General features: G+C 44.2%; 1 protein-coding gene across 17 annotated transcripts in view; it reads right to left on the reverse strand.

The window, feature by feature from the left end:
* Positions 1-8358, reverse strand: part of LRRC7 (leucine rich repeat containing 7) — a 202083-nt gene extending 193725 nt beyond the window's left edge. For all 17 annotated transcript variants that reach the window (XR_014220870.1, XM_082227221.1, XM_082227222.1 and 14 more), the window contains exon 1: positions 7964-8358. The gene's annotated coding sequence lies outside the window, so the exon portion shown is untranslated. The remainder of the gene's footprint in view (positions 1-7963) is intronic.
* Positions 8359-14064: the final 5706 nt, after the last annotated feature.

A 14064-nucleotide genomic window follows, 5' to 3' on the forward strand; every position in this document is an offset into this window, starting at 1 on the left:
TATTACTTTCAGACTTTCTTTCAGTACTTATTTCTTTCAAGACATGATTTCTACACTATTTACCATGAGCACAACCTTCCTATGAAAGATTCATGGGATGCTTCAGCAATCCTGTTTCTGAATTGAGTCTTTCTTTACCACAGGTGTGTGGAGAGTGGAATTTTTCTTTACAAAATCAGATCCAGAGTTCTTTAGTGCTCCAGCATCCAAATAGAGCTACTGCATTTGCAAGAAGTCCCAATTTCAGCCAATAAAACTGACTCATTAATGCAAATAACCATATATGTGGATCTGTGCTTCTATTGAAATGACTGATTGGTAACTGCTGCATGTTAATTAACTGCATTAGAACATAATGCTAAATCAAGGTTTACCACCAAATTGGGGAACTTTTTTCTATGTAGGACACTGACCAACAGGAGAAGTTAGTTAGGAGCAGTTGCCGGCTGTGATGTCATTTACTTTTACAGAACCAAGTTTCCATGTAAAGCTGCTGTTTAGAAAGCAATGAGATTGCTACATGTGCACTGTAACAAATTAATGCATATATATTACTTTGCCTCATGATGCTGTGAAAGACTGCTGACTAAAGATCTGAGAATCTACATGGTTTATTGCTTTTCAATTAAAAAGATAACATACAGAGTTAAACAGATTTAGAAAAACTGTAATATAGAAGAACATATTGTGTTATATCTAGAAAAAGAAAAAATGAAGGCAAATTCTAGATTTAAAAGGAACCCCCTTAACAGTTCCTTTGAAAGATAAGCCATAAAGCCCGGCTTTCCATGCCTAAATTATACCTGCTTTGCTCCTCCCCACTCCCACTGGAAGTGTTACATGATCCCAACAAGGGATCCTCTCACAGCAAACAGACCTCTGTAGCAAAGAATCCATACTGTACATTATATCCATTAAACAAAACCAAAAACCAAAAAAACTTCAGACAGGTTATAAACATCCTGCACTATTGGTAATGTTCACTGAGTACACACATACAAAATCAAGAGGTTTGAGGGAACCCAAAGGCTTGCACAAATATAATAAATCTTTAGCAGGGGTGGGGGAATCCTAATGAGAAAAAAACTGAGTGGGCATAGAATGCTGATTGATTGTTGGGGATGGGGACAGAAAACTAAGTGGGAGGAGGAACTGAATGAAATATTGTGAAGTAGGACATGACTGAATGAACAGGAAAACTCCACATATATTACTGAAGGTCACCTTGTTACTGACTAATCAACAACTCCCAATCTGTCAGTACTGTATTACAACCTTTCTTTAGCTGGTGTTAGATGCCACTAAATGAAGGTTTCAAAGTAATGATCATTTAACTTTATACCACCAAAATACTACTAGTTCAATCAGAGATAAAACCAAGTACTACCTAGAATCTAGATCAACTGCCCTCAATCATGATGTCACTTGAGAGGGAACAAATGTCAGCTTGGCTTTCTGGCTAGCCATTATTTGTGATCTTCAAGTTGAGAGATGGAGTATTCACTTACTTACACTGCACTTCTGAGAAGGTAAAATATAGAACAACTGTCTGCTGTTGTTTTGTAGGGGACCTTTACTGATTCTTACCACCTCGAAATCACATCACAAATGCAAGTATTGCAGAATGAATGTGTGTTGTGAAACTTCTGTGCACCAAAGAGCCATGACACTTGTGGATTGATAGAGATCAGACTCTGACCAATCTCTCCATAAACTAGCATTCTTTTATTGGAAAATAACATGAAAAATCAATTTACTGTCAAAATCTGAATTCTTCTTCAATCACAGAGGTAGATAAGATCTAATCTGAAATATTTGAAAATGTGTTAATTTTATCTCTTGTCTGTATAGGGAAATGTGTTTTGGTCACTATAAATCGGCAGGCATTCAATGCCTTATTTTATTATTCAATGCCTTATTTTCTGTGAATGTGGAAATTTGCTGCATGGCTATTGCTTTGTCAGCCTTCTCCTCTCTGGAATGGGTAACATGTTAGGAATCATTAGGAAAGGGACTGAAAATAAAACTGCCAATATCATAATGGTGCTATACAAATCTACGGTGAGACTGTACTTTGGGTTATGTGTACATTTCTGGTCGCCTCACCTAAAAAGATGTTATAGAGCTGGAAAAACTTCAAGTGACTGCAGCAACTGTTCTATCAGGAAAGATATGACTGGGGGGGGATTAGTTTAGACAAAAGACAAGTAAGAGGTGAGAACATGGTAGAGGTATACAAGATTATGCAAGGAGTTGAGAAAATGGATAAGCTTTTAGCTTCCCCCACAATACTAAAACTTGGAACCATCCAATGAAGCTGAATATTGGAAGAGAAGCTTCAGGTCAGACAAAAGAAAGTACTTCCCCACACAGTGTATAATTAAAGTTTGGAACTCCAGCAAGATGAAAAGATGGCCAGACTTGGGTGGCTTTAAAACAGGATTAGTCAAAATCATGGAAGATAAAACTATCAGTGGCTACTAGCCACAATGGCTATGTTCTACCTTGACTGTCAGAAGCATGAAGTCTCTGAATACCAGTTGCTGAGAAACGTGCATGAGGAAGAGCACTGTTCTACTCAGGTCCTCCTTGCAGACTTCCCACAGAATTTGGTGAAAACAGGATGAGGGATTAGATGGGTCTTTTATCTGATCTGGTAGGGCTCTTATGTCCTCTCAAATTTATACAGATCTATCACATACTTACTTTAAAGCAAGCACTCTAGTTTTGGTGGAAGAGAACTACAGTTTTAAAAAGCATGACTCTCCTCAATGTGCTTTCATCAAACTTTTTAAAAATAGAAGTGTGAAGTCATCTTAATCTAAAAGCTGCATTAAAATTCAGGAAAAATAGGTCAGCTTTCCTCCCCAAAGCAGGTATAATTCCATTCAGAACAAGCATTCTGTACAGTTAAGTTTGCTCACTGTAGTATATATTGTAGTGTTGTCATTTCTTTAAGAAGGTGCTGCTTTTGTGCTAAAAAAAATATCCACTGCAATATTTGATGAACAGAGAGAGAGGAGCGGGTGTTGTCATGGTAAGCCTGAATCTCTTGTTGAATCCTGGAATACAGTAAATGGATGCATAGAACCAACACCCATCTAACTTGCCAGCACAAGTTACTATGCTTTTTTCTACACTTAACACTAACAAAAAATTGTTAAATATAACTGTGATTCAAAGTGCATCCTTCCTTGCATTTCAACTGCCCACAACACTTTACCCTAGTAGAAACAAGAATAGAATTTTCTGTTGAGCTCTGTTTAGGTGAAAATGTCAGAGGCCAAGTACAAAGCATGAAAATGTTACCATGGTGACATTATAAATACCCAAGATAGGTTTATTCTTATCTCCCTCATATCAGAAAGTTATGTTTTAACATGACTTTATAATATAAGTGGTCCAGAGTTATCAATGTGGCTCATTCTTCCAAAAGAGAAAAATCTGATTCAACTCACACCAATAGTAAAAGGAAACAAATCTTCTAAATCTCAAGGGGCTTGTGTTACACTTTGTTAGCTAGTGACCACTAGGAGAGCAAGCATAAGAGGCATACCATTCATTCCTGTTGAATCAACCTAGCATTTGATCAGTGATTTCAACACATCTACACTGGAATCAGACCCAAAGAGTTGATTCCAACTTGAATTTCATGTGTTTTCCTGTCATATCAAGCACTGAGAGGTGTCCATTTAAGGCAGGGACTAACTTCCACCTTCACGTCTAATTAGAAAGACTAAAGAAGAAAGAAATGTATTTCCACAGAGAATGAAAGAAGAGGGTTAGGAGAAAAGACACACAGGGCCCTATCCCTTTCAAAACTAAAACTTGTCCCGAGGGAGAGGAACAAGAAAGAAGTTGGGATATAGATATAGATATAGATATAGATATATATGATGACACAGCAAGCTTTAACATAGATTTTAAAATATGTATAAAGTGAGTATTTTATAACAAAGTTAAGAAAATCTAAACTTTGTTTTCTTGCAATAACTACAATTCTTGTATCTTTATCATGTGGCGGTGTTTTCATGCAGATTGCCTTCAAGCAAGACACAACACCAGCATGATTAACCACAATATTTAGGAACCCAACTGCAGTTCAATGGTATGGGTATATAATGGACAGTCAACATGGTACCCTCCAAATGTTATTGGACCACAGCTCCCGTCACCCTGACCATAAGCCATGCTGAATGGGGTTGACAGGAGTTGGAGTAACAACTGAAGGGCACCACACTGGATATCTCTGGTCTATAAGCTAGCTATACAGATGACACATTACTACAAAACATGGTTGTGCTATCTTCAAGTCAAGGGAATCAGTTGAGGAATCATTTATTTGACCGCTAAACATTACACAGAAACTGTTCCTGTTTCTCTGGTCAAACAAATGGTGAAGATGTTGGTAGCATAGGGGGGAACAACAAGATTTCCCAGAAGACTTGCAAAATTCAAGGCCTCAAGATTTTTTTTTAAAGTGTTGCAAATGTTTAAATATTTTCATATTATCTTTCAAGGCGATAATAAATTTGAATGGAAGAACACTGGGCTCTATTCAATGTTCTGTTTGCTAGCGCAAGGACTCTTGGGTTTTAATGTTTTACAACAAAGAAATAAACTCCAACAACTGTGCTAGCAGAAACTCATTGTGTAACAGGTGTGCAATCTATTGTGCAATGAAGTTACCAGCAACCTGCTTATGAATTATCCTGTACAATAAAACATTTCACCAGTGAAACAACTATGTTGTTAAATAGCTTCAGCTTGTAGAAACACAGGATACAACCCATTATTTCTTTCTTATCCAACATGGGTATGACTAAATTTCAAGAATTATTAAAATGAGTAGCTGCTGGAATTTGGAACTTAAGTTACACGGCCTTCGTAAGCCTTAATTAGAAACAAATACATGCTAATTACCAAAATTTTCCCTAATTGAGGTACCATCTTCCATACTCTTTGTAGTGCACATTCATTCATTTTTTAATTTAGAAAAAATATTTCATGAGTTAAAAACTGTATTGAGAATCATTTCTTCTATTTTCAAAATTCAAGACTGAATGTGGTTTATGTAGCAAAAATGGCGCCAACCATGCACAAGAGGGAGTGGGGAGGTCTGAGAGAATGTCAAGATTTATAGAGTCTTTATTTAAAAAATCCTAAGAGGTGGTAAAGCAAGCCCAAAGCAACCTAATGAGAACTGAGCATGCCCAGTGTGCAGAATTCAACTAAACTTTACATAATGGCAGGCACACTGTGGGCGTTTAATGAATAGGCATGGCTAAGAAGGAACAGCAAAGTAAAGTTGGGTTACAGACATCTCTTTCACATAGATACCAAAAAAGGAAAGCCATTCTGAGTCACAACCATGGGGAAGAAGAGGGTGGAGGAAGCAGGCTCTTGGTGGGTTGAAATAGATGAGTATTTTAAATGTCTCTAGTCACACCGAACAAAGAATAGTACTGACATAAAATAGTATTGACATAAAATAACGCCAATTGAGTTTCCTTATTTTTAAAACTAAAAGAGAACTATGATGCCCACACATAATTGCAGAGCAATTTCCACTGAGGACAGTCTGAACTGTGTTAAAATCAATGCAATTCTAGCTATCAACCCTTCCATTTTGTAGCCACACCACACTCTTTTGGTGGCTCAAATGAGAAAGCCCCAATTGTGCTATTATCTGTAGACAATGAAAAAAGAGATTAGTGTTCTGGTGGTGTGTGTTTCAACTGCCCCTGAAATTATGAGATCTAACAGTCTAATCCTCTTATCTGTTTATGTACCTAAAAATCTTCACAATATGTTGTGAAGCCATAAGGTTAGCCTGTCCTCTCCAGCACTCACACAAGCCTAAATCTTGCAGAAACGCAATATGCTGCAAGGGCCCAGCACCACAGGATGGCTCACACTGACCATGGACTAGCTCGGTGCTAAGGTACAACAGCCTCCAAGCGCCGTGGGCTGTTCACTGCACTGCCAGAGGGACACTATGGGAAAGCAAGTGAAAGCAGTGGTGGTTGCCTCTGCCCACCCACCTTCTCTTTCCATGGACAGCACGACACTAAAAACTGGAACCAGCAGGGCTGCCTAAAGAGAGTGTACAAACCAAAAAAGACTGCTACCTCCATTCACTTGTTCATCTTCTCTCTCTCAGGGAGGACTGGGCCCTGTGGCACTGTCAACAGAGAAAGGTCTCCCCCAGCTAATTTGCCCTCTCTTGGGTCAGTACAACTGTGTCCAATACCCACCACCACTGCAACCAGAGGGAGAGTGTAGGTGTGCAACTGGACAGAGGCAACTGCTCATGAAAGGAGCAATAATTTCTGCCCCTGTCCTTCTGCTTGCTCACCTGTGCAGCAAGCAGTGATTGGATGTAGGGAGCCAGTACTCATTTCTGCACTGTCCAGAGTGGAGAGCAACCAAGAAGAGGCAGTAGCAACTTTCGCTGATTCACTTGTTCTGCGAAGCCCTGCTGTGTCCAATCATTCCCCATCATATCACTCCAATTGTTGCACCCAAAGAGAAAGAGTGAGGCAGAGCCTCCCAGAGTTTGAGAGAGGCCAGCTAAGCAACCAGAAGTAATGGTAACAACCCCTTGTGGCCATCACTTGCCTAGTCCTTCCTGCCATGCTCTTAAGATTGAGGGGAACGTAAGTGATTCCACAATCCTACAAGGAACAGCTTCTCCTCTTTTCCTTGCCTGTGGTCTCCCTTTACTTGCTTGCCCTCCATCTGCAGGCAGCATGGCAGAGAATATTGGGCCCAACACAGCTTCCCAGAATGAATGAGCAGAAGCTGTCACTACTACCTTTACTTGGTAACCCTCTAGAATGCTGCCTGATCTCCGCGCTATGCTTGTGCTACCCAGAGGGAAAGTGCAGGTGAGTGGATGTGAATATGAGATGGCTGGTTCAATGCATGAGCAATTCACTCTTCTCCACTTGCATACCTCTCCTCTCCCTCTGGAAGCTATAGTGGCAGACATTAGGTAGCAACATGGGTCCCTTTCCACAGAGAAAACTATGCCCTACTAGTCACATCTTCCTACTTGTTCACACCCTCTCCTGGCAAGATGGGGAGTATTGTACTTACAGCGTGGTGAGAGAAACACACACACACACACACACACCACAAAAGGGCCCTCCATAGCCTGCAACCATGCTGCAAATTTTCCTGTGCATAAATGCCAAGTGGGAGCTTCTGCTGCTCTAACCAGCAAACAGCTTCAGCCACCTTGATCCTGTCCCCCATACCACCCCGCCCCCTCCAAATCTACACGTCTTTTAAGCGGAGGTGGGGGGTGAAGGGGAATCACAAAGCTAGGTAGGAGGAGAATATAGCTTCTTTGCAGCTCTGCTTTCTCCCCTTAGCAACCACTGCATTTCAACCGATTACCACCAGCAGCAGCACCCTCGGGCGCTTCCATCACTCCATGGCTCACCCACCGCCCCCGAACCGCCATCCGCCCCCAAACGGAGGCAACACCCAGCAGCAATTTTTTGGGGAGGGGGTGGCGGGTGGGGGAACGGGGAAGAACGTGAAGCCACAAAGAGCTACTTCCTCCAGCTTGAATCCCGGCTTGCCCATGCAGGGAGCCGGAGCGTGCAGCGCTTGCACTGCTAACACGCCCCTACAGCAGGCAACCGTAGGAGCAGCAGCCCCTTCCCCAAGAAAAAGGACGCAGCCCCCTGCTCCAAACATGCACATTGCAGGGAGGGGAATCTGCCCATGAGCCTTTCCGCTGCCTGCAAATGATAACGGTGGCGACAGCGATTCCCATAAAGAAATCGAGAGGTTTAAAGAAAAAAGTGAGAAGATAGGTTAAGGTAGAAGGATGGCGATTCCCCTCCCTTTTTTATTGCTCCCCCCCCCCTTTTTACTAGACCACGATGCGGATACCCTTCAGGTGAGCATCTTGCATCTCCCACCCCACCCAGGTCTGGAGAACAGGTACCTTGTCAGCTGAAGTCTCTCCGCTTGCCAGTCCCCCAAGGCAACCACCCAGAAGGCAAGCTCTTCATCCAGTCAATCCTTTAGGACCGAGGCGGCGTGCGAAGAAAGCGGGGGGGAAGGGGGGGTCCTGCCGGCGCCGCCACTAGAGCCGCGGAGGCAGCAATGCAAATAAATCGGTGGGGATGGGGAGGGGGGGCGCCTCGAACCAGCCCCCTTTCCCCGGCGCATCTGCCGGAGCGGCGCGCAGGAGCGAGACTCCGCAAGGGCACGCGCGCAAGGAGGGCTGCCTCACATTGCCGCGGCTGGCCACGAGGAGCTCTCCGACTGCTCCTCCGCCGAGGAGAAAAGGGTCGGAGGGCAGAAACACACAAAAAGATCACCCGGGTGTGTGTGTGTGTGTGTGTGTGTGACTGTCAAGGCCGCCGCCGCCGCCGCCTCCTCAGCTTCAGGCGACGGCTTCGCTTCTTCCCTCCATTCACAGGTGTAATAATGGTTGCAGAGGAGAGAGGAGGAGGAGGGAAAGAAAGGGAAGCGGGAGGAGGAGGGCTGGCGCTGCCCACATGTGGCCGAACCTCCTTCGCGGCCGGCGAAAAGCTCCCGAGGAGGAGGAGGAGGAAGAAGAAGAGGGCGCCCCTCACGTCCGACGGCGCCAACGGAGCGAAGCAAGAGGAACCGCCTGGCGCCCTCCCTCAGGGAAAGGAGCGACCCCTGGCCGAGAGGGCGGCAGCCTGGCGCTGTGCTGAGGTGTCTGCCCGCTCAAAACCCAGGGGAAGGTCGGCAGGAGAAGGAGCCTCCGGCTTCAGCTTCGCCTCAGAGGCACGAAGCCGGCGCTCGCCCTCCAGAGCGGTAGAGGGAGGGGGAGGAGAGGCAACGGCCGCCCCCACAAGGCGCGCGCGTCAGCGCTCCTCGCTAACCACCGCTCATCCCAGCCCCCTCTTCTCTCTCGCGCGCGCGCACGCGCTCCCCGCCCCGCCGAAAGAAGAAGTGGAGTGGGCGTGGCGGAGGAGGAGGAGGCCAGTGTACAAACGCCCCGCCCACCTGGCCCCCACGCTCTGCACGTGGTCCCGCAGCCAAGGACACGCCCCTTCGAAAGGCTGCTTCACCTTTGCTCGTCTTCTCGCCGCGGCAGAAGCCACGCGCGGACCCTGGATGTGGGAGTAGCGCGCGCCTTCCCGCTAGTCTCACTCCAGTGGTCAAGGAGCGTGGTTTCTTGAGCGCCTACTGGAGACCCGCAGCCTCAGGTCTCTGGCGCAAGCCACTGAGCAGCACTAGCAGCTGCTGGAGATGAAGAGCCGGCCTTACCATTGGCAAATTGAGGTAGCTGCTTCAGGCGGCAGATCCTGCATCCCCACGCAGCGCTTCCACAGGAGAAGGGAGGAGAAGAGGCAGGGTGGGGATCCAGTACGCTCTCCTGCTGCTGCTTTTCCTCACTTCTCAGGTGATGAGGAGGAGGTCCGTGCAGCAGTGCCAGTGTGTAATGGGCACCCCCTGCCCCTCAGTACCAGAGGAAAGAAGTGGCACCAGCTTCCAGTGGCAGGTCCACCATCAACAGAGAAGAAGTAGTGGCTTCTGGGTTCTCATTGCTTCTCTGGAAGGGGCAGGAGGCGTCCAGAGAAATCTGGCGTCACCCCATGGGTATGGTGGGTGGCAGAGGACACTGCAAATGAAGGCTGTGCGGTTTCTGAGGGTGTGGCAGGGTGATGATGCACCGCACGCAGCATGTCCTCTCCCCAAGTCCATATGCTCTCTCTACCTATTGAGGGTACTTCTATCTGTTTTGCTGCCCCGCTTCCTGGGCTGCATGTGCATTACTGGCTTAAAATGCAGCTAGGTCATTATTTTTGTCCATTTGGATCAAGGCTGGTTTGAGGGGAAATCCAGGATTTCGTAAGAAACATATGGATTGTGGCTAACATCGTGCGTACACCACTTCCCAAACCAGTGACGAGAGGACCCTGGATGCAGAGTAAACAGGAGTTTGCATAGAACCCTGCTCAATCACTGACCCTACTTTTGCCCTTTTTTTGCAAAAAATGAAAAAAAATAGTGTGGGGTGCTTGCTTCGGCAGCACATATACTAAAATTGGAATGATACAGAGAAGGTTAGCATGGCCCCTGCGCAAGGATGACACGCAAATTCGTGAAGTGCTACATTTTTATTTATTTTTTAAGTGTGGGGTGTGAGAGTCGCCATTCTTCTGGTCAGTCGCTGGCGTGAGCTTAGCAAGAATGAGCAAGCGTGTGGGTGCCCTGAGCGGAAATTGTGGCCACTTTGTTCATCTCTCAGTGCTGCTACTGCCATGATACCCAGAACTAAGCCATGGTTTTGCTTAGTTTTATACACAGACCTGGACAAGTGGTTAACCCAGAACGTTTCAGATGCCAAACTAAAACTTTTCTTTCAGGAGGCCTTTGCACCATGAATGTTGTTCTTAGGTTGCTGTTGTCTGGTGTTTTAATCTGCAATATTTGTGTACTGTGTATCTGTTTTTTCTCTCTAAGCCACTTTGAGATACATTGGAAAAGGAAGTATAAATTCCTTAAAGAAATAAACAAACAATAACGTGCAACAGTTTTGCATTATCAATTGAAGCTGGTGTGTTTGTGTGTATATGCTAAATGGCTTCAGTGTAGGGACTTTGTAATATGTGAAGTGGCTCCCAGGATTTTTCAGAAGGGTTTTAAAGAAGTCATTTCTGAAATCTCTCCAGGAAAATTTTAGATACCGTACATCCACACCTGCAACATTTCTTATGTCTGCAATTGGAATTAAAAGGCCAGTTTGATAGGTGCATTTCCGTTTTCATAAACATATTGCAGTTCCTCCCTTTAAAATTCCAGAAGCATCCCTGTTACCTAAAGGTAAACGGACCCCTGACCGTTAAGACCAGTTGCAGATGACTCTGTGGTTGCTGCTCTCATCTCACTTTACTGGCCGAGGGAGCTGGCGTTTGTCTGCAGACAGCTTCTGGGTCATGTGGCCAGCATGACGAAGGTGCTTCTGGAGAACCAGAGCAGCGCACGGAAATGCCATTTACCTTCCTGCCAAAGCGGTACCTCTTTATCTACTTGCACTTTGATGTGCTTTCGAACTGCTAGGTTGGCAGGAGCAGGGACCGAGCAACAGGAGCTCACCCCATCGTGGGGATTCGAACAGCCAACCTTATGATCAGCAATCCCTAGGCTCTGTGGTTTAGACCACAGCACCACCCGGTTCCATCCCTGTTACTTTGTGTTAATATTTGTAGACTGCATTCTCTCTGCATTATGTACTATACAAAATGTTGAGATGTGTACGCTGTTTTTGAAGAACAATCAGCCATATCCATGTTCCTTTTTATTTTTAAAGACCCTGTGTGACTAGGGGTGTTATCATACATGACATTAGAATACATTTGAGCTTTTCTCTCAGTCACACACACAAACACAGTTTTTATGTCATGTAAATGCTGATAAGGCAAGAGAGAATTTGGAAGAGCAATTGAGCAAATACAGAGCCTAATGTAGTCCCTGGAGCCAACTTAAAAGAAAGCTGATTTAAACCGAAAAGACCCGATGAGTTCATCCTGCTGTTTACCCCTTCTGTTCTTTGCTGTCCCACCTTATTTTCCCTTTTCCCTCTGCCTATTTGCAATTTTGCACACATACTTGCTTCCATTGCCTTTCCAATCATCCAAGTAGAGTTATTCTTTCCTGCCTTCTTTTTATTTCCCCAAATTCTATCATTTTGCTGCTGTGTTTCTCCTTCCATTCTTCTTAATCCAACCCAAAAAGTATATCAAACTTTGACGATTCAAGGGATGAACCCCCTTCGCCTGTTTTAACCATTATTTTTTTTCTCTGAAGTGAAGAATAACCACCGATCTCAACCAGAAACAGGGTTGTCAAATGGCAATGTTAAGAAAAAATTACTGATTGTGTTTTCTCAGAACTTTTATTGAAGACCAAAAAAGTAAACCCAGACTACATTCTTAGCAGTACACTGGCATTGGCTCTGATTCAGTGCCGGTTGTGTGATTGTCTGGCTTGTCCAATTCCCCATTATACATAGGATGAGGAGACTTACTGAAGGGGAAAGTCTTGCTGCAAGGACCATTTTATTCTGGTGGATGTTTTTTCAGTCAGAGCTTATGTCGGTTACATGAGTTTTTAAATAGACAAGGAATTCCATTAAACTCAGTGGAACTGGGTTTGGTTGTACACACACATTATTATACCAGATGTGTCATGTCTGCTGTTTCCTTTTTCTTATCATTTGGTTATTTAAATGCATTTATAACCCTCTTCATACATATTTTTTTAAAAAATCTCTAAAGATGTAGTGTACAATATAAAAACAAACATAATCTTTGAAACAAAAATAGAACTAAACTTCTTTAATGAGATTTGGTACTTTATTTTTACTCATTTTTGGTTGGGGGGGGATGAGGACACTTGTAAGCTGCCCTGAGTAAGATTTATCATAGGTAGGTGATTATAAATGCTGAAATAAATAAATAGTATTTTCCCAGTTGCAAAATTTTGGCATTGGCATAGCAGAAGGAAATGTTGTTTTATCTCAAGAAGCTTGCTAGCTGTGGGGAAATATTTCCAGCCACAACTTGTAATCTAGAATGGTCCCCAAGGCTGAGGTGTTAGAACAGCTTTTCTAAAATAACAGAATTCACTAAATTCTACAGAGCAATGGTAGCTGTTTTATACTTATAGTTGTCGTTTACTGTGAAAGTCAGTAACTACTGTCCAGGAATCCTACTGAATAAGAGGAACTTTTGGTTTTATCCCATCCTTGAAAAACTTCAGTGCTGGTGCCAAGAGAGAGTTTGTCAGAAGGGAGAGAGAATTGGGAATTCAGTGTTTTAGAAGTGTCAGGGAGAAGATAACTTGCCTCAACTTTGCTTTTTCAAAATGCTGATGCCAGCTGTTTTAATGGTTTCTATAACCATTTCTGTAATGTCTGCCAGGGTATTGTGGACCCTGTAGATTTATTGCCTTTGGTATGACGCGCTTGCGGGTATTTTTAACAGGAAAATTAGCGTTCTTGGACACCGCTGCAAAAGACACTAAATTATGTAGCAACGAAAAACAACTGGGGGGCTATGGATGCAATCCTCACTGGGGACATTGGGAGTATAATTCATAAACAAAAGTTCTTTATTTCTGTAACTCTGTGCAGTAAACACATGGGTCGGATAGTGGGGGTGAACCCCCTGCGTCTGCCTCCCCCCTCCCATGGTTCCCATTGCCCGTCTGAAGTGGGGAGCCTCATGTTCTCATGGAGAACTGGGATTATAAAATATATTGGGAACCACAAGCCCGTGAGCCCCCTACTTTAGACAGTCATGCTCTATGGGAGGTAGAACCAATGTACTCTTTGCTGTGCCTACCTCCCCACACCATGTGTTAACTCTATACTGTGGTGGCTAATCCTTGGCCTGCCATCCACATACAGTTCACAACATTGTTGTTATGGTCCCCCAATGCCCTCAAAAAAATTCATTTTTGAAAACTAGACTGCTGCTACTTGTCCCCTACTGTGATGGCAGGAGTCCAAAATATGATCTGCAGCCCCCAAACATCTCCCTTTAAAATTGTAGTCATTGGAAGATAATAAATATATGTACTGATCACTCCTCCACATCCTCTGCTGTGCTTCTGTGCCGCCAGAAGGTTGTTGGGACAAGGCCCCCCAAAATGTATCCTTTTAAATCATTAAAATTGGCTACAGTACTTGTATGCTTCAGCCATACCCCTTTTGACATGTAGCCCTTGGAGGGTCAGTCAAAAAATGTGAAGGCACCCCTATTGTATGCCATTAAAGAACACATGAAGAGGGCTACATAACAGTATTAGGTTTTGAAACCTGCCTCCAGGGTAATTAATAATATCGGTGATGACCTGTTTTTCTACAGTTTCCAGAATAACATGTTTGCTGTCAATGGCTGTTTGTCTTCTGCCTCTGCTGTTGGGAGGTTGTATGCTTCCGAATGGCAGTTGCCAGAAACCCCAGGAAGTGAGAGTGCTGTTGTCCTCAGGTCCTGCTTGCGGATTTCCCATAGGCAACTGGTTGTCCACTGGTAGAACAAGATGCCACCAGCCTGATCC

The sequence above is a fragment of the Podarcis vaucheri genome, assembly GCF_965113315.1.
Source record: "Podarcis vaucheri genome assembly, chromosome: 6".
NCBI lineage: Eukaryota > Metazoa > Chordata > Lepidosauria > Squamata > Lacertidae > Podarcis > Podarcis vaucheri.